Genomic DNA, 19816 nt, shown 5'->3' with positions numbered 1-19816 from the left:
AAATTTGGAGACCAGAACTGCACACAGTACTCCAGGTGTGGTCTCACCAGGGCCCTGTACACCTGCAGAAGAACCTCTTTGCTTCTGTACTCAATCCCTCTTGTTATGAAGGCCAGCATGCTATTAGCCTTCTTCACTACCTGCTGTACCTGCATGCTTACCTTCATTGAGTGGTGTACAAGAACCCCCAGATCTCTCTGTACTGTCCCTTGACCGAAATTGATTCCATTTAGGTAGTAATCTGCCTTCCTGTTCTTGCCACCAAAGTGGATAAGCATCCATTTATCCACATTAAAGTGCATCTGCCATGCATCTGACCACTCACCTAACTTGTCCAGGTCACCCGGTAATCTCCTAACATCCTCATCACATTTCACCCTGCCACCCAGCTCAGTATCATCAGCAAATTTGCTAATGTTATTGCTAATAGCATCTTCTATATCATGAACATATATTGTAAAAAGCTGCGGTCCCAGTACTGATCCCTGCGGTACCCCACTGGTCACTGCCTGCCATTCCGAAATGGAGGCGTGGAGGAGTGTGGAAGGATGAGAGAATGCAGGCTGCAGCCCTATGAAGCAGGGGGAGGTCTTGCAGTTGGCCTGTGTGGGGATGTGGGAGACGACAGGAGCCTGGTGGGCAAGGGCTAGCTGGAGGGAGGGAGGGAGGGAAGCACGCACGGAGGAGGAAGAGCAAAGAGAAAAGAGAGAAAAAAAAAACAAAGGGGATCAAGAGAAAGAGCAGCAAAGAAAATGTGGCTGGCCAGCACGCCTTGAAGTGGGGAGAAAAGGCAGGGGCCAGCGCCTACGGCCATACTAGTCTGAAAACGCCCGATCTCGTCTGATCTCGGAAGCTAAGCAGACTCAGGCCTGGTTAGTACTTGGATGGGAGACCGCCTGGGAATACCAGGTGCAGTAGGCTTTTTCCGCCAGCAGGGGCTGCTCAAGTCACCCCTCTGCACTCGTGTTGGGCCACGCACGCAATGCAGCGACAGGTTATTTTTGCTGCCGCTGTGCCTGGCATCAGTCTCCTGCAGGCAGGAGACAGGGAGGGGAGGAGAGCGGAGCGCTGCCAAAATCAGCAAGAAAGAGGGAAAGAAAGGGATTGGGGCTGCACGCTGTCTGCGGCTGGCAGTCAGGAAAGGAGGACAATAGAGAATAGGTGCAGGAGTTGGCCATTCTGCCCTTGGAGCCTGCACCACCATTCAATATGATCATGGCTGATCATCCTTAATCGGTATCCTGTTCCTGCCTTATCTCCATAAGCCTTGATTCCACTATCCTTGAGAGCTCTGTGCAACTCTTTCTTCAATGAATCCAGAGACTGGGCCTCCACTGCCCTCTGGGGCAGAGCATTCCACACAGCCACCACTCTCTGGGTGAAGACGTTTCTCCTCATCTCTGTCCTAAACGGTCTACCCCGTATTTTTAAGCTGTGTCCTCTGTTTCGGCACTCACGTTTCCTGCCGCCAGAGTGTCCAATCCTTTGATAATCTTATATGTCTCAACCAGATCCCCTCTCAGTCTGCTAAACTCAAGGGTACACAAGCCCAGTCGCTCCAGTCTTTCAGTGTAAGGTAATCCCGCCATTCCTACGCTGCACTCCCTCAATAGCCAGAATGTCTCTCCTCAAATTTGGAGACCAGAACTGCACACAGTACTCCAGGTGTGGTCTCACCAGGGCCCTGTACACCTGCAGAAGAACCTCTTTGCTTCTGTACTCAATCCCTCTTGTTATGAAGGCCAGCATGCTATTAGCCTTCTTCACTACCTGCTGTACCTGCATGCTTACCTTCATTGAGTGGTGTACAAGAACCCCCAGATCTCTCTGTACTGTCCCTTGACCGAAATTGATTCCATTTAGGTAGTAATCTGCCTTCCTGTTCTTGCCACCAAAGTGGATAAGCATCCATTTATCCACATTAAAGTGCATCTGCCATGCATCTGACCACTCACCTAACTTGTCCAGGTCACCCGGTAATCTCCTAACATCCTCATCACATTTCACCCTGCCACCCAGCTCAGTATCATCAGCAAATTTGCTAATGTTATTGCTAATAGCATCTTCTATATCATGAACATATATTGTAAAAAGCTGCGGTCCCAGTACTGATCCCTGCGGTACCCCACTGGTCACTGCCTGCCATTCCGAAATGGAGGCGTGGAGGAGTGTGGAAGGATGAGAGAATGCAGGCTGCAGCCCTATGAAGCAGGGGGAGGTCTTGCAGTTGGCCTGTGTGGGGATGTGGGAGACGACAGGAGCCTGGTGGGCAAGGGCTAGCTGGTCGGAGGGAGGGAGGGAAGCACGCACGGAGGAGGAAGAGCAAAGAGAAAAGAGAGAAAAAAAAAACAAAGGGGATCAAGAGAAAGAGCAGCAAAGAAAATGTGGCTGGCCAGCACGCCTTGAAGTGGGGAGAAAAGGCAGGGGCCAGCGCCTACGGCCATACTAGTCTGAAAACGCCCGATCTCGTCTGATCTCAGAAGCTAAGCAGACTCAGGCCTGGTTAGTACTTGGATGGGAGACCGCCTGGGAATACCAGGTGCAGTAGGCTTTTTCCGCCAGCAGGGGCTGCTCAAGTCACCCCTCTGCACTCGTGTTGGGCCACGCACGCAATGCAGCGACAGGTTATTTTTGCTGCCGCTGTGCCTGGCATCAGTCTCCTGCAGGCAGGAGACAGGGAGGGGAGGAGAGCGGAGCGCTGCCAAAATCAGCAAGAAAGAGGGAAAGAAAGGGATTGGGGCTGCACGCTGTCTGCGGCTGGCAGTCAGGAAAGGAGGACAATAGAGAATAGGTGCAGGAGTTGGCCATTCTGCCCTTGGAGCCTGCACCACCATCCAATATGATCATGGCTGATCATCCTTAATCGGTATCCTGTTCCTGCCTTATCTCCATAAGCCTTGATTCCACTATCCTTGAGAGCTCTGTGCAACTCTTTCTTCAATGAATCCAGAGACTGGGCCTCCACTGCCCTCTGGGGCAGAGCATTCCACACAGCCACCACTCTCTGGGTGAAGACGTTTCTCCTCATCTCTGTCCTAAACGGTCTACCCCGTATTTTTAAGCTGTGTCCTCTGTTTCGGCACTCACGTTTCCTGCCGCCAGAGTGTCCAATCCTTTGATAATCTTATATGTCTCAACCAGATCCCCTCTCAGTCTGCTAAACTCAAGGGTACACAAGCCCAGTCGCTCCAGTCTTTCAGTGTAAGGTAATCCCGCCATTCCTACGCTGCACTCCCTCAATAGCCAGAATGTCTCTCCTCAAATTTGGAGACCAGAACTGCACACAGTACTCCAGGTGTGGTCTCACCAGGGCCCTGTACACCTGCAGAAGAACCTCTTTGCTTCTGTACTCAATCCCTCTTGTTATGAAGGCCAGCATGCTATTAGCCTTCTTCACTACCTGCTGTACCTGCATGCTTACCTTCATTGAGTGGTGTACAAGAACCCCCAGATCTCTCTGTACTGTCCCTTGACCGAAATTGATTCCATTTAGGTAGTAATCTGCCTTCCTGTTCTTGCCACCAAAGTGGATAAGCATCCATTTATCCACATTAAAGTGCATCTGCCATGCATCTGACCACTCACCTAACTTGTCCAGGTCACCCGGTAATCTCCTAACATCCTCATCACATTTCACCCTGCCACCCAGCTCAGTATCATCAGCAAATTTGCTAATGTTATTGCTAATAGCATCTTCTATATCATGAACATATATTGTAAAAAGCTGCGGTCCCAGTACTGATCCCTGCGGTACCCCACTGGTCACTGCCTGCCATTCCGAAATGGAGGCGTGGAGGAGTGTGGAAGGATGAGAGAATGCAGGCTGCAGCCCTATGAAGCAGGGGGAGGTCTTGCAGTTGGCCTGTGTGGGGATGTGGGAGACGACAGGAGCCTGGTGGGCAAGGGCTAGCTGGTCGGAGGGAGGGAGGGAGGGAGGGAGGGAAGCACGCACGGAGGAGGAAGAGCAAAGAGAAAAGAGAGAAAAAAAAAACAAAGGGGATCAAGAGAAAGAGCAGCAAAGAAAATGTGGCTGGCCAGCACGCCTTGAAGTGGGGAGAAAAGGCAGGGGCCAGCGCCTACGGCCATACTAGTCTGAAAACGCCCGATCTCGTCTGATCTCGGAAGCTAAGCAGACTCAGGCCTGGTTAGTACTTGGATGGGAGACCGCCTGGGAATACCAGGTGCAGTAGGCTTTTTCCGCCAGCAGGGGCTGCTCAAGTCACCCCTCTGCACTCGTGTTGGGCCACGCACGCAATGCAGCGACAGGTTATTTTTGCTGCCGCTGTGCCTGGCATCAGTCTCCTGCAGGCAGGAGACAGGGAGGGGAGGAGAGCGGAGCGCTGCCAAAATCAGCAAGAAAGAGGGAAAGAAAGGGATTGGGGCTGCACGCTGTCTGCGGCTGGCAGTCAGGAAAGGAGGACAATAGAGAATAGGTGCAGGAGTTGGCCATTCTGCCCTTGGAGCCTGCACCACCATTCAATATGATCATGGCTGATCATCCTTAATCGGTATCCTGTTCCTGCCTTATCTCCATAAGCCTTGATTCCACTATCCTTGAGAGCTCTGTGCAACTCTTTCTTCAATGAATCCAGAGACTGGGCCTCCACTGCCCTCTGGGGCAGAGCATTCCACACAGCCACCACTCTCTGGGTGAAGACGTTTCTCCTCATCTCTGTCCTAAACGGTCTACCCCGTATTTTTAAGCTGTGTCCTCTGTTTCGGCACTCACGTTTCCTGCCGCCAGAGTGTCCAATCCTTTGATAATCTTATATGTCTCAACCAGATCCCCTCTCAGTCTGCTAAACTCAAGGGTACACAAGCCCAGTCGCTCCAGTCTTTCAGTGTAAGGTAATCCCGCCATTCCTACGCTGCACTCCCTCAATAGCCAGAATGTCTCTCCTCAAATTTGGAGACCAGAACTGCACACAGTACTCCAGGTGTGGTCTCACCAGGGCCCTGTACACCTGCAGAAGAACCTCTTTGCTTCTGTACTCAATCCCTCTTGTTATGAAGGCCAGCATGCTATTAGCCTTCTTCACTACCTGCTGTACCTGCATGCTTACCTTCATTGAGTGGTGTACAAGAACCCCCAGATCTCTCTGTACTGTCCCTTGACCGAAATTGATTCCATTTAGGTAGTAATCTGCCTTCCTGTTCTTGCCACCAAAGTGGATAAGCATCCATTTATCCACATTAAAGTGCATCTGCCATGCATCTGACCACTCACCTAACTTGTCCAGGTCACCCGGTAATCTCCTAACATCCTCATCACATTTCACCCTGCCACCCAGCTCAGTATCATCAGCAAATTTGCTAATGTTATTGCTAATAGCATCTTCTATATCATGAACATATATTGTAAAAAGCTGCGGTCCCAGTACTGATCCCTGCGGTACCCCACTGGTCACTGCCTGCCATTCCGAAATGGAGGCGTGGAGGAGTGTGGAAGGATGAGAGAATGCAGGCTGCAGCCCTATGAAGCAGGGGGAGGTCTTGCAGTTGGCCTGTGTGGGGATGTGGGAGACGACAGGAGCCTGGTGGGCAAGGGCTAGCTGGTCGGAGGGAGGGAGGGAAGCACGCACGGAGGAGGAAGAGCAAAGAGAAAAGAGAGAAAAAAAAAACAAAGGGGATCAAGAGAAAGAGCAGCAAAGAAAATGTGGCTGGCCAGCACGCCTTGAAGTGGGGAGAAAAGGCAGGGGCCAGCGCCTACGGCCATACTAGTCTGAAAACGCCCGATCTCGTCTGATCTCAGAAGCTAAGCAGACTCAGGCCTGGTTAGTACTTGGATGGGAGACCGCCTGGGAATACCAGGTGCAGTAGGCTTTTTCCGCCAGCAGGGGCTGCTCAAGTCACCCCTCTGCACTCGTGTTGGGCCACGCACGCAATGCAGCGACAGGTTATTTTTGCTGCCGCTGTGCCTGGCATCAGTCTCCTGCAGGCAGGAGACAGGGAGGGGAGGAGAGCGGAGCGCTGCCAAAATCAGCAAGAAAGAGGGAAAGAAAGGGATTGGGGCTGCACGCTGTCTGCGGCTGGCAGTCAGGAAAGGAGGACAATAGAGAATAGGTGCAGGAGTTGGCCATTCTGCCCTTGGAGCCTGCACCACCATCCAATATGATCATGGCTGATCATCCTTAATCGGTATCCTGTTCCTGCCTTATCTCCATAAGCCTTGATTCCACTATCCTTGAGAGCTCTGTGCAACTCTTTCTTCAATGAATCCAGAGACTGGGCCTCCACTGCCCTCTGGGGCAGAGCATTCCACACAGCCACCACTCTCTGGGTGAAGACGTTTCTCCTCATCTCTGTCCTAAACGGTCTACCCCGTATTTTTAAGCTGTGTCCTCTGTTTCGGCACTCACGTTTCCTGCCGCCAGAGTGTCCAATCCTTTGATAATCTTATATGTCTCAACCAGATCCCCTCTCAGTCTGCTAAACTCAAGGGTACACAAGCCCAGTCGCTCCAGTCTTTCAGTGTAAGGTAATCCCGCCATTCCTACGCTGCACTCCCTCAATAGCCAGAATGTCTCTCCTCAAATTTGGAGACCAGAACTGCACACAGTACTCCAGGTGTGGTCTCACCAGGGCCCTGTACACCTGCAGAAGAACCTCTTTGCTTCTGTACTCAATCCCTCTTGTTATGAAGGCCAGCATGCTATTAGCCTTCTTCACTACCTGCTGTACCTGCATGCTTACCTTCATTGAGTGGTGTACAAGAACCCCCAGATCTCTCTGTACTGTCCCTTGACCGAAATTGATTCCATTTAGGTAGTAATCTGCCTTCCTGTTCTTGCCACCAAAGTGGATAAGCATCCATTTATCCACATTAAAGTGCATCTGCCATGCATCTGACCACTCACCTAACTTGTCCAGGTCACCCGGTAATCTCCTAACATCCTCATCACATTTCACCCTGCCACCCAGCTCAGTATCATCAGCAAATTTGCTAATGTTATTGCTAATAGCATCTTCTATATCATGAACATATATTGTAAAAAGCTGCGGTCCCAGTACTGATCCCTGCGGTACCCCACTGGTCACTGCCTGCCATTCCGAAATGGAGGCGTGGAGGAGTGTGGAAGGATGAGAGAATGCAGGCTGCAGCCCTATGAAGCAGGGGGAGGTCTTGCAGTTGGCCTGTGTGGGGATGTGGGAGACGACAGGAGCCTGGTGGGCAAGGGCTAGCTGGTCGGAGGGAGGGAGGGAGGGAGGGAGGGAAGCACGCACGGAGGAGGAAGAGCAAAGAGAAAAGAGAGAAAAAAAAAACAAAGGGGATCAAGAGAAAGAGCAGCAAAGAAAATGTGGCTGGCCAGCACGCCTTGAAGTGGGGAGAAAAGGCAGGGGCCAGCGCCTACGGCCATACTAGTCTGAAAACGCCTGATCTCATCTGATCTCGGGAGCTAAGCAGACTCAGGCCTGGTTAGTACTTGGATGGGAGACCGCCTGGGAATACCAGGTGCAGTAGGCTTTTTCCGCCAGCAGGGGCTGCTCAAGTCACCCCTCTGCACTCGTGTTGGGCCACGCACGCAATGCAGCGACAGGTTATTTTTGCTGCCGCTGTGCCTGGCATCAGTCTCCTGCAGGCAGGAGACAGGGAGGGGAGGAGAGCGGAGCGCTGCCAAAATCAGCAAGAAAGAGGGAAAGAAAGGGATTGGGGCTGCACGCTGTCTGCGGCTGGCAGTCAGGAAAGGAGGACAATAGAGAATAGGTGCAGGAGTTGGCCATTCTGCCCTTGGAGCCTGCACCACCATTCAATATGATCATGGCTGATCATCCTTAATCGGTATCCTGTTCCTGCCTTATCTCCATAAGCCTTGATTCCACTATCCTTGAGAGCTCTGTGCAACTCTTTCTTCAATGAATCCAGAGACTGGGCCTCCACTGCCCTCTGGGGCAGAGCATTCCACACAGCCACCACTCTCTGGGTGAAGACGTTTCTCCTCATCTCTGTCCTAAACGGTCTACCCCGTATTTTTAAGCTGTGTCCTCTGTTTCGGCACTCACGTTTCCTGCCGCCAGAGTGTCCAATCCTTTGATAATCTTATATGTCTCAACCAGATCCCCTCTCAGTCTGCTAAACTCAAGGGTACACAAGCCCAGTCGCTCCAGTCTTTCAGTGTAAGGTAATCCCGCCATTCCTACGCTGCACTCCCTCAATAGCCAGAATGTCTCTCCTCAAATTTGGAGACCAGAACTGCACACAGTACTCCAGGTGTGGTCTCACCAGGGCCCTGTACACCTGCAGAAGAACCTCTTTGCTTCTGTACTCAATCCCTCTTGTTATGAAGGCCAGCATGCTATTAGCCTTCTTCACTACCTGCTGTACCTGCATGCTTACCTTCATTGAGTGGTGTACAAGAACCCCCAGATCTCTCTGTACTGTCCCTTGACCGAAATTGATTCCATTTAGGTAGTAATCTGCCTTCCTGTTCTTGCCACCAAAGTGGATAAGCATCCATTTATCCACATTAAAGTGCATCTGCCATGCATCTGACCACTCACCTAACTTGTCCAGGTCACCCGGTAATCTCCTAACATCCTCATCACATTTCACCCTGCCACCCAGCTCAGTATCATCAGCAAATTTGCTAATGTTATTGCTAATAGCATCTTCTATATCATGAACATATATTGTAAAAAGCTGCGGTCCCAGTACTGATCCCTGCGGTACCCCACTGGTCACTGCCTGCCATTCCGAAATGGAGGCGTGGAGGAGTGTGGAAGGATGAGAGAATGCAGGCTGCAGCCCTATGAAGCAGGGGGAGGTCTTGCAGTTGGCCTGTGTGGGGATGTGGGAGACGACAGGAGCCTGGTGGGCAAGGGCTAGCTGGTCGGAGGGAGGGAGGGAAGCACGCACGGAGGAGGAAGAGCAAAGAGAAAAGAGAGAAAAAAAAAACAAAGGGGATCAAGAGAAAGAGCAGCAAAGAAAATGTGGCTGGCCAGCACGCCTTGAAGTGGGGAGAAAAGGCAGGGGCCAGCGCCTACGGCCATACTAGTCTGAAAACGTCTGATCTCGGAAGCTAAGCAGACTCAGGCCTGGTTAGTACTTGGATGGGAGACCGCCTGGGAATACCAGGTGCAGTAGGCTTTTTCCGCCAGCAGGGGCTGCTCAAGTCACCCCTCTGCACTCGTGTTGGGCCACGCACGCAATGCAGCGACAGGTTATTTTTGCTGCCGCTGTGCCTGGCATCAGTCTCCTGCAGGCAGGAGACAGGGAGGGGAGGAGAGCGGAGCGCTGCCAAAATCAGCAAGAAAGAGGGAAAGAAAGGGATTGGGGCTGCACGCTGTCTGCGGCTGGCAGTCAGGAAAGGAGGACAATAGAGAATAGGTGCAGGAGTTGGCCATTCTGCCCTTGGAGCCTGCACCACCATTCAATATGATCATGGCTGATCATCCTTAATCGGTATCCTGTTCCTGCCTTATCTCCATAAGCCTTGATTCCACTATCCTTGAGAGCTCTGTGCAACTCTTTCTTCAATGAATCCAGAGACTGGGCCTCCACTGCCCTCTGGGGCAGAGCATTCCACACAGCCACCACTCTCTGGGTGAAGACGTTTCTCCTCATCTCTGTCCTAAACGGTCTACCCCGTATTTTTAAGCTGTGTCCTCTGTTTCGGCACTCACGTTTCCTGCCGCCAGAGTGTCCAATCCTTTGATAATCTTATATGTCTCAACCAGATCCCCTCTCAGTCTGCTAAACTCAAGGGTACACAAGCCCAGTCGCTCCAGTCTTTCAGTGTAAGGTAATCCCGCCATTCCTACGCTGCACTCCCTCAATAGCCAGAATGTCTCTCCTCAAATTTGGAGACCAGAACTGCACACAGTACTCCAGGTGTGGTCTCACCAGGGCCCTGTACACCTGCAGAAGAACCTCTTTGCTTCTGTACTCAATCCCTCTTGTTATGAAGGCCAGCATGCTATTAGCCTTCTTCACTACCTGCTGTACCTGCATGCTTACCTTCATTGAGTGGTGTACAAGAACCCCCAGATCTCTCTGTACTGTCCCTTGACCGAAATTGATTCCATTTAGGTAGTAATCTGCCTTCCTGTTCTTGCCACCAAAGTGGATAAGCATCCATTTATCCACATTAAAGTGCATCTGCCATGCATCTGACCACTCACCTAACTTGTCCAGGTCACCCGGTAATCTCCTAACATCCTCATCACATTTCACCCTGCCACCCAGCTCAGTATCATCAGCAAATTTGCTAATGTTATTGCTAATAGCATCTTCTATATCATGAACATATATTGTAAAAAGCTGCGGTCCCAGTACTGATCCCTGCGGTACCCCACTGGTCACTGCCTGCCATTCCGAAATGGAGGCGTGGAGGAGTGTGGAAGGATGAGAGAATGCAGGCTGCAGCCCTATGAAGCAGGGGGAGGTCTTGCAGTTGGCCTGTGTGGGGATGTGGGAGACGACAGGAGCCTGGTGGGCAAGGGCTAGCTGGTCGGAGGGAGGGAGGGAGGGAGGGAAGCACGCACGGAGGAGGAAGAGCAAAGAGAAAAGAGAGAAAAAAAAAACAAAGGGGATCAAGAGAAAGAGCAGCAAAGAAAATGTGGCTGGCCAGCACGCCTTGAAGTGGGGAGAAAAGGCAGGGGCCAGCGCCTACGGCCATACTAGTCTGAAAACGTCTGATCTCGGAAGCTAAGCAGACTCAGGCCTGGTTAGTACTTGGATGGGAGACCGCCTGGGAATACCAGGTGCAGTAGGCTTTTTCCGCCAGCAGGGGCTGCTCAAGTCACCCCTCTGCACTCGTGTTGGGCCACGCACGCAATGCAGCGACAGGTTATTTTTGCTGCCGCTGTGCCTGGCATCAGTCTCCTGCAGGCAGGAGACAGGGAGGGGAGGAGAGCGGAGCGCTGCCAAAATCAGCAAGAAAGAGGGAAAGAAAGGGATTGGGGCTGCACGCTGTCTGCGGCTGGCAGTCAGGAAAGGAGGACAATAGAGAATAGGTGCAGGAGTTGGCCATTCTGCCCTTGGAGCCTGCACCACCATTCAATATGATCATGGCTGATCATCCTTAATCGGTATCCTGTTCCTGCCTTATCTCCATAAGCCTTGATTCCACTATCCTTGAGAGCTCTGTGCAACTCTTTCTTCAATGAATCCAGAGACTGGGCCTCCACTGCCCTCTGGGGCAGAGCATTCCACACAGCCACCACTCTCTGGGTGAAGACGTTTCTCCTCATCTCTGTCCTAAACGGTCTACCCCGTATTTTTAAGCTGTGTCCTCTGTTTCGGCACTCACGTTTCCTGCCGCCAGAGTGTCCAATCCTTTGATAATCTTATATGTCTCAACCAGATCCCCTCTCAGTCTGCTAAACTCAAGGGTACACAAGCCCAGTCGCTCCAGTCTTTCAGTGTAAGGTAATCCCGCCATTCCTACGCTGCACTCCCTCAATAGCCAGAATGTCTCTCCTCAAATTTGGAGACCAGAACTGCACACAGTACTCCAGGTGTGGTCTCACCAGGGCCCTGTACACCTGCAGAAGAACCTCTTTGCTTCTGTACTCAATCCCTCTTGTTATGAAGGCCAGCATGCTATTAGCCTTCTTCACTACCTGCTGTACCTGCATGCTTACCTTCATTGAGTGGTGTACAAGAACCCCCAGATCTCTCTGTACTGTCCCTTGACCGAAATTGATTCCATTTAGGTAGTAATCTGCCTTCCTGTTCTTGCCACCAAAGTGGATAAGCATCCATTTATCCACATTAAAGTGCATCTGCCATGCATCTGACCACTCACCTAACTTGTCCAGGTCACCCGGTAATCTCCTAACATCCTCATCACATTTCACCCTGCCACCCAGCTCAGTATCATCAGCAAATTTGCTAATGTTATTGCTAATAGCATCTTCTATATCATGAACATATATTGTAAAAAGCTGCGGTCCCAGTACTGATCCCTGCGGTACCCCACTGGTCACTGCCTGCCATTCCGAAATGGAGGCGTGGAGGAGTGTGGAAGGATGAGAGAATGCAGGCTGCAGCCCTATGAAGCAGGGGGAGGTCTTGCAGTTGGCCTGTGTGGGGATGTGGGAGACGACAGGAGCCTGGTGGGCAAGGGCTAGCTGGAGGGAGGGAGGGAGGGAAGCACGCACGGAGGAGGAAGAGCAAAGAGAAAAGAGAGAAAAAAAAAACAAAGGGGATCAAGAGAAAGAGCAGCAAAGAAAATGTGGCTGGCCAGCACGCCTTGAAGTGGGGAGAAAAGGAAGGGGCCAGCGCCTACGGCCATACTAGTCTGAAAACGCCCGATCTCGTCTGATCTCGGAAGCTAAGCAGACTCAGGCCTGGTTAGTACTTGGATGGGAGACCGCCTGGGAATACCAGGTGCAGTAGGCTTTTTCCGCCAGCAGGGGCTGCTCAAGTCACCCCTCTGCACTCGTGTTGGGCCACGCACGCAATGCAGCGACAGGTTATTTTTGCTGCCGCTGTGCCTGGCATCAGTCTCCTGCAGGCAGGAGACAGGGAGGGGAGGAGAGCGGAGCGCTGCCAAAATCAGCAAGAAAGAGGGAAAGAAAGGGATTGGGGCTGCACGCTGTCTGCGGCTGGCAGTCAGGAAAGGAGGACAATAGAGAATAGGTGCAGGAGTTGGCCATTCTGCCCTTGGAGCCTGCACCACCATTCAATATGATCATGGCTGATCATCCTTAATCGGTATCCTGTTCCTGCCTTATCTCCATAAGCCTTGATTCCACTATCCTTGAGAGCTCTGTGCAACTCTTTCTTCAATGAATCCAGAGACTGGGCCTCCACTGCCCTCTGGGGCAGAGCATTCCACACAGCCACCACTCTCTGGGTGAAGACGTTTCTCCTCATCTCTGTCCTAAACGGTCTACCCCGTATTTTTAAGCTGTGTCCTCTGTTTCGGCACTCACGTTTCCTGCCGCCAGAGTGTCCAATCCTTTGATAATCTTATATGTCTCAACCAGATCCCCTCTCAGTCTGCTAAACTCAAGGGTACACAAGCCCAGTCGCTCCAGTCTTTCAGTGTAAGGTAATCCCGCCATTCCTACGCTGCACTCCCTCAATAGCCAGAATGTCTCTCCTCAAATTTGGAGACCAGAACTGCACACAGTACTCCAGGTGTGGTCTCACCAGGGCCCTGTACACCTGCAGAAGAACCTCTTTGCTTCTGTACTCAATCCCTCTTGTTATGAAGGCCAGCATGCTATTAGCCTTCTTCACTACCTGCTGTACCTGCATGCTTACCTTCATTGAGTGGTGTACAAGAACCCCCAGATCTCTCTGTACTGTCCCTTGACCGAAATTGATTCCATTTAGGTAGTAATCTGCCTTCCTGTTCTTGCCACCAAAGTGGATAAGCATCCATTTATCCACATTAAAGTGCATCTGCCATGCATCTGACCACTCACCTAACTTGTCCAGGTCACCCGGTAATCTCCTAACATCCTCATCACATTTCACCCTGCCACCCAGCTCAGTATCATCAGCAAATTTGCTAATGTTATTGCTAATAGCATCTTCTATATCATGAACATATATTGTAAAAAGCTGCGGTCCCAGTACTGATCCCTGCGGTACCCCACTGGTCACTGCCTGCCATTCCGAAATGGAGGCGTGGAGGAGTGTGGAAGGATGAGAGAATGCAGGCTGCAGCCCTATGAAGCAGGGGGAGGTCTTGCAGTTGGCCTGTGTGGGGATGTGGGAGACGACAGGAGCCTGGTGGGCAAGGGCTAGCTGGTCGGAGGGAGGGAGGGAGGGAGGGAAGCACGCACGGAGGAGGAAGAGCAAAGAGAAAAGAGAGAAAAAAAAAACAAAGGGGATCAAGAGAAAGAGCAGCAAAGAAAATGTGGCTGGCCAGCACGCCTTGAAGTGGGGAGAAAAGGCAGGGGCCAGCGCCTACGGCCATACTAGTCTGAAAACGTCTGATCTCGGAAGCTAAGCAGACTCAGGCCTGGTTAGTACTTGGATGGGAGACCGCCTGGGAATACCAGGTGCAGTAGGCTTTTTCCGCCAGCAGGGGCTGCTCAAGTCACCCCTCTGCACTCGTGTTGGGCCACGCACGCAATGCAGCGACAGGTTATTTTTGCTGCCGCTGTGCCTGGCATCAGTCTCCTGCAGGCAGGAGACAGGGAGGGGAGGAGAGCGGAGCGCTGCCAAAATCAGCAAGAAAGAGGGAAAGAAAGGGATTGGGGCTGCACGCTGTCTGCGGCTGGCAGTCAGGAAAGGAGGACAATAGAGAATAGGTGCAGGAGTTGGCCATTCTGCCCTTGGAGCCTGCACCACCATTCAATATGATCATGGCTGATCATCCTTAATCGGTATCCTGCTCCTGCCTTATCTCCATAAGCCTTGATTCCACTATCCTTGAGAGCTCTGTGCAACTCTTTCTTCAATGAATCCAGAGACTGGGCCTCCACTGCCCTCTGGGGCAGAGCATTCCACACAGCCACCACTCTCTGGGTGAAGACGTTTCTCCTCATCTCTGTCCTAAACGGTCTACCCCGTATTTTTAAGCTGTGTCCTCTGTTTCGGCACTCACGTTTCCTGCCGCCAGAGTGTCCAATCCTTTGATAATCTTATATGTCTCAACCAGATCCCCTCTCAGTCTGCTAAACTCAAGGGTACACAAGCCCAGTCGCTCCAGTCTTTCAGTGTAAGGTAATCCCGCCATTCCTACGCTGCACTCCCTCAATAGCCAGAATGTCTCTCCTCAAATTTGGAGACCAGAACTGCACACAGTACTCCAGGTGTGGTCTCACCAGGGCCCTGTACACCTGCAGAAGAACCTCTTTGCTTCTGTACTCAATCCCTCTTGTTATGAAGGCCAGCATGCTATTAGCCTTCTTCACTACCTGCTGTACCTGCATGCTTACCTTCATTGAGTGGTGTACAAGAACCCCCAGATCTCTCTGTACTGTCCCTTGACCGAAATTGATTCCATTTAGGTAGTAATCTGCCTTCCTGTTCTTGCCACCAAAGTGGATAAGCATCCATTTATCCACATTAAAGTGCATCTGCCATGCATCTGACCACTCACCTAACTTGTCCAGGTCACCCGGTAATCTCCTAACATCCTCATCACATTTCACCCTGCCACCCAGCTCAGTATCATCAGCAAATTTGCTAATGTTATTGCTAATAGCATCTTCTATATCATGAACATATATTGTAAAAAGCTGCGGTCCCAGTACTGATCCCTGCGGTACCCCACTGGTCACTGCCTGCCATTCCGAAATGGAGGCGTGGAGGAGTGTGGAAGGATGAGAGAATGCAGGCTGCAGCCCTATGAAGCAGGGGGAGGTCTTGCAGTTGGCCTGTGTGGGGATGTGGGAGACGACAGGAGCCTGGTGGGCAAGGGCTAGCTGGAGGGAGGGAGGGAGGGAAGCACGCACGGAGGAGGAAGAGCAAAGAGAAAAGAGAGAAAAAAAAAACAAAGGGGATCAAGAGAAAGAGCAGCAAAGAAAATGTGGCTGGCCAGCACGCCTTGAAGTGGGGAGAAAAGGCAGGGGCCAGCGCCTACGGCCATACTAGTCTGAAAATGCCCGATCTCGTCTGATCTCGGAAGCTAAGCAGACTCAGGCCTGGTTAGTACTTGGATGGGAGACCGCCTGGGAATACCAGGTGCAGTAGGCCTTTTCCGCCAGCAGGGGCTGCTCAAGTCACCCCTCTGCACTCGTGTTGGGCCACGCACGCAATGCAGCGACAGGTTATTTTTGCTGCCGCTGTGCCTGGCATCAGTCTCCTGCAGGCAGGAGACAGGGAGTGGAGGAGAGCGGAGCGCTGCCAAAATCAGCAAGAAAGAGGGAAAGAAAGGGATTGGGGCTGCACGCTGTCTGCGGCTGGCAGTCAGGAAAGGAGGACAATAGAGAATAGGTGCAGGAGTTGGCCATTCTGCCCTTGGAGCCTGCACCACCATTCAATATGATCATGGCTGATCATCCTTAATCGGTATCCTGTTCCTGCCTTATCTCCATAAGCCTTGATTCCACTATCCTTGAGAGCTCTGTGCAACTCTTTCTTCAATGAATCCAGAGACTGGGCCTCCACTGCCCTCTGGGGCAGAGCATTCCACACAGCCACCACTCTCTGGGTGAAGACGTTTCTCCTCATCTCTGTCCTAAACGGTCTACCCCGTATTTTTAAGCTGTGTCCTCTGTTTCGGCACTCACGTTTCCTGCCGCCAGAGTGTCCAATCCTTTGATAATCTTATATGTCTCAACCAGATCCCCTCTCAGTCTGCTAAACTCAAGGGTACACAAGCCCAGTCGCTCCAGTCTTTCAGTGTAAGGTAATCCCGCCATTCCTACGCTGCACTCCCTCAATAGCCAGAATGTCTCTCCTCAAATTTGGAGACCAGAACTGCACACAGTACTCCAGGTGTGGTCTCACCAGGGCCCTGTACACCTGCAGAAGAACCTCTTTGCTTCTGTACTCAATCCCTCTTGTTATGAAGGCCAGCATGCTATTAGCCTTCTTCACTACCTGCTGTACCTGCATGCTTACCTTCATTGAGTGGTGTACAAGAACCCCCAGATCTCTCTGTACTGTCCCTTGACCGAAATTGATTCCATTTAGGTAGTAATCTGCCTTCCTGTTCTTGCCACCAAAGTGGATAAGCATCCATTTATCCACATTAAAGTGCATCTGCCATGCATCTGACCACTCACCTAACTTGTCCAGGTCACCCGGTAATCTCCTAACATCCTCATCACATTTCACCCTGCCACCCAGCTCAGTATCATCAGCAAATTTGCTAATGTTATTGCTAATAGCATCTTCTATATCATGAACATATATTGTAAAAAGCTGCGGTCCCAGTACTGATCCCTGCGGTACCCCACTGGTCACTGCCTGCCATTCCGAAATGGAGGCGTGGAGGAGTGTGGAAGGATGAGAGAATGCAGGCTGCAGCCCTATGAAGCAGGGGGAGGTCTTGCAGTTGGCCTGTGTGGGGATGTGGGAGACGACAGGAGCCTGGTGGGCAAGGGCTAGCTGGAGGGAGGGAGGGAGGGAAGCACGCACGGAGGAGGAAGAGCAAAGAGAAAAGAGAGAAAAAAAAAACAAAGGGGATCAAGAGAAAGAGCAGCAAAGAAAATGTGGCTGGCCAGCACGCCTTGAAGTGGGGAGAAAAGGCAGGGGCCAGCGGCTACGGCCATACTAGTCTGAAAACGCCCGATCTCGTCTGATCTCGGAAGCTAAGCAGACTCAGGCCTGGTTAGTACTTGGGTGGGAGACCGCCTGGGAATACCAGGTGCAGTAGGCTTTTTCCGCCAGCAGGGGCTGCTCAAGTCACCCCTCTGCACTCGTGTTGGGCCACGCACGCAATGCAGCGACAGGTTATTTTTGCTGCCGCTGTGCCTGGCATCAGTCTCCTGCAGGCAGGAGACAGGGAGGGGAGGAGAGCGGAGCGCTGCCAAAATCAGCAAGAAAGAGGGAAAGAAAGGGATTGGGGCTGCACGCTGTCTGCGGCTGGCAGTCAGGAAAGGAGGACAATAGAGAATAGGTGCAGGAGTTGGCCATTCTGCCCTTGGAGCCTGCACCACCATCCAATATGATCATGGCTGATCATCCTTAATCGGTATCCTGTTCCTGCCTTATCTCCATAAGCCTTGATTCCACTATCCTTGAGAGCTCTGTGCAACTCTTTCTTCAATGAATCCAGAGACTGGGCCTCCACTGCCCTCTGGGGCAGAGCATTCCACACAGCCACCACTCTCTGGGTGAAGACGTTTCTCCTCATCTCTGTCCTAAACGGTCTACCCCGTATTTTTAAGCTGTGTCCTCTGTTTCGGCACTCACGTTTCCTGCCGCCAGAGTGTCCAATCCTTTGATAATCTTATATGTCTCAACCAGATCCCCTCTCAGTCTGCTAAACTCAAGGGTACACAAGCCCAGTCGCTCCAGTCTTTCAGTGTAAGGTAATCCCGCCATTCCTACGCTGCACTCCCTCAATAGCCAGAATGTCTCTCCTCAAATTTGGAGACCAGAACTGCACACAGTACTCCAGGTGTGGTCTCACCAGGGCCCTGTACACCTGCAGAAGAACCTCTTTGCTTCTGTACTCAATCCCTCTTGTTATGAAGGCCAGCATGCTATTAGCCTTCTTCACTACCTGCTGTACCTGCATGCTTACCTTCATTGAGTGGTGTACAAGAACCCCCAGATCTCTCTGTACTGTCCCTTGACCGAAATTGATTCCATTTAGGTAGTAATCTGCCTTCCTGTTCTTGCCACCAAAGTGGATAAGCATCCATTTATCCACATTAAAGTGCATCTGCCATGCATCTGACCACTCACCTAACTTGTCCAGGTCACCCGGTAATCTCCTAACATCCTCATCACATTTCACCCTGCCACCCAGCTCAGTATCATCAGCAAATTTGCTAATGTTATTGCTAATAGCATCTTCTATATCATGAACATATATTGTAAAAAGCTGCGGTCCCAGTACTGATCCCTGCGGTACCCCACTGGTCACTGCCTGCCATTCCGAAATGGAGGCGTGGAGGAGTGTGGAAGGATGAGAGAATGCAGGCTGCAGCCCTATGAAGCAGGGGGAGGTCTTGCAGTTGGCCTGTGTGGGGATGTGGGAGACGACAGGAGCCTGGTGGGCAAGGGCTAGCTGGTCGGAGGGAGGGAGGGAGGGAGGGAAGCACGCACGGAGGAGGAAGAGCAAAGAGAAAAGAGAGAAAAAAAAAACAAAGGGGATCAAGAGAAAGAGCAGCAAAGAAAATGTGGCTGGCCAGCACGCCTTGAAGTGGGGAGAAAAGGCAGGGGCCAGCGCCTACGGCCATACTAGTCTGAAAACGTCTGATCTCGGAAGCTAAGCAGACTCAGGCCTGGTTAGTACTTGGATGGGAGACCGCCTGGGAATACCAGGTGCAGTAGGCTTTTTCCGCCAGCAGGGGCTGCTCAAGTCACCCCTCTGCACTCGTGTTGGGCCACGCACGCAATGCAGCGACAGGTTATTTTTGCTGCCGCTGTGCCTGGCATCAGTCTCCTGCAGGCAGGAGACAGGGAGGGGAGGAGAGCGGAGCGCTGCCAAAATCAGCAAGAAAGAGGGAAAGAAAGGGATTGGGGCTGCACGCTGTCTGCAGCTGGCAGTCAGGAAAGGAGGACAATAGAGAATAGGTGCAGGAGTTGGCCATTCTGCCCTTGGAGCCTGCACCACCATTCAATATGATCATGGCTGATCATCCTTAATCGGTATCCTGCTCCTGCCTTATCTCCATAAGCCTTGATTCCACTATCCTTGAGAGCTCTGTGCAACTCTTTCTTCAATGAATCCAGAGACTGGGCCTCCACTGCCCTCTGGGGCAGAGCATTCCACACAGCCACCACTCTCTGGGTGAAGACGTTTCTCCTCATCTCTGTCCTAAACGGTCTACCCCGTATTTTTAAGCTGTGTCCTCTGTTTCGGCACTCACGTTTCCTGCCGCCAGAGTGTCCAATCCTTTGATAATCTTATATGTCTCAACCAGATCCCCTCTCAGTCTGCTAAACTCAAGGGTACACAAGCCCAGTCGCTCCAGTCTTTCAGTGTAAGGTAATCCCGCCATTCCTACGCTGCACTCCCTCAATAGCCAGAATGTCTCTCCTCAAATTTGGAGACCAGAACTGCACACAGTACTCCAGGTGTGGTCTCACCAGGGCCCTGTACACCTGCAGAAGAACCTCTTTGCTTCTGTACTCAATCCCTCTTGTTATGAAGGCCAGCATGCTATTAGCCTTCTTCACTACCTGCTGTACCTGCATGCTTACCTTCATTGAGTGGTGTACAAGAACCCCCAGATCTCTCTGTACTGTCCCTTGACCGAAATTGATTCCATTTAGGTAGTAATCTGCCTT

General features: G+C 51.7%; 8 non-coding genes and 4 pseudogenes across 8 annotated transcripts; all 12 read left to right on the top strand.

Annotated features, from left to right (window-relative positions):
* The first annotated feature begins 802 nt into the window (after positions 1-802).
* Positions 803-921, top strand: LOC140474088 (5S ribosomal RNA). The gene has a single exon (XR_011958827.1). It is a non-coding gene; the product is annotated as a 5S ribosomal RNA (ribosomal RNA).
* A 1511-nt stretch (positions 922-2432) lies between these two features.
* LOC140468944 (5S ribosomal RNA) lies at positions 2433-2551 on the top strand. The gene has a single exon (XR_011955893.1). It is a non-coding gene; the product is annotated as a 5S ribosomal RNA (ribosomal RNA).
* Positions 2552-4074: 1523 nt separating this feature from the next.
* LOC140474078 (5S ribosomal RNA) lies at positions 4075-4193 on the top strand. Its single transcript, XR_011958826.1, has one exon. It is a non-coding gene; the product is annotated as a 5S ribosomal RNA (ribosomal RNA).
* Positions 4194-5704: 1511 nt separating this feature from the next.
* LOC140468941 (5S ribosomal RNA) lies at positions 5705-5823 on the top strand. Its single transcript, XR_011955892.1, has one exon. It is a non-coding gene; the product is annotated as a 5S ribosomal RNA (ribosomal RNA).
* A 1523-nt stretch (positions 5824-7346) lies between these two features.
* LOC140468755 (5S ribosomal RNA) lies at positions 7347-7465 on the top strand. The gene has a single exon (XR_011955821.1). It is a non-coding gene; the product is annotated as a 5S ribosomal RNA (ribosomal RNA).
* Positions 7466-8976: 1511 nt separating this feature from the next.
* LOC140472177 (5S ribosomal RNA) lies at positions 8977-9085 on the top strand (annotated as a pseudogene).
* A 1519-nt stretch (positions 9086-10604) lies between these two features.
* On the top strand, positions 10605-10713 carry LOC140472166 (5S ribosomal RNA; annotated as a pseudogene).
* A 1511-nt stretch (positions 10714-12224) lies between these two features.
* Positions 12225-12343, top strand: LOC140474057 (5S ribosomal RNA). Its single transcript, XR_011958806.1, has one exon. It is a non-coding gene; the product is annotated as a 5S ribosomal RNA (ribosomal RNA).
* A 1519-nt stretch (positions 12344-13862) lies between these two features.
* Positions 13863-13971, top strand: LOC140472155 (5S ribosomal RNA; annotated as a pseudogene).
* Positions 13972-15482: 1511 nt separating this feature from the next.
* On the top strand, positions 15483-15601 carry LOC140475771 (5S ribosomal RNA). The gene has a single exon (XR_011960260.1). It is a non-coding gene; the product is annotated as a 5S ribosomal RNA (ribosomal RNA).
* A 1511-nt stretch (positions 15602-17112) lies between these two features.
* On the top strand, positions 17113-17231 carry LOC140468772 (5S ribosomal RNA). Its single transcript, XR_011955827.1, has one exon. It is a non-coding gene; the product is annotated as a 5S ribosomal RNA (ribosomal RNA).
* Positions 17232-18750: 1519 nt separating this feature from the next.
* On the top strand, positions 18751-18859 carry LOC140472146 (5S ribosomal RNA; annotated as a pseudogene).
* Positions 18860-19816: the final 957 nt, after the last annotated feature.

The sequence above is a fragment of the Chiloscyllium punctatum genome, chromosome 3 (genome assembly GCF_047496795.1).
Source record: "Chiloscyllium punctatum isolate Juve2018m chromosome 3, sChiPun1.3, whole genome shotgun sequence".
Taxonomy (NCBI): Eukaryota; Metazoa; Chordata; class Chondrichthyes; order Orectolobiformes; family Hemiscylliidae; genus Chiloscyllium; species Chiloscyllium punctatum.
This window is presented reverse-complemented; position numbering and strand designations above follow the sequence as displayed.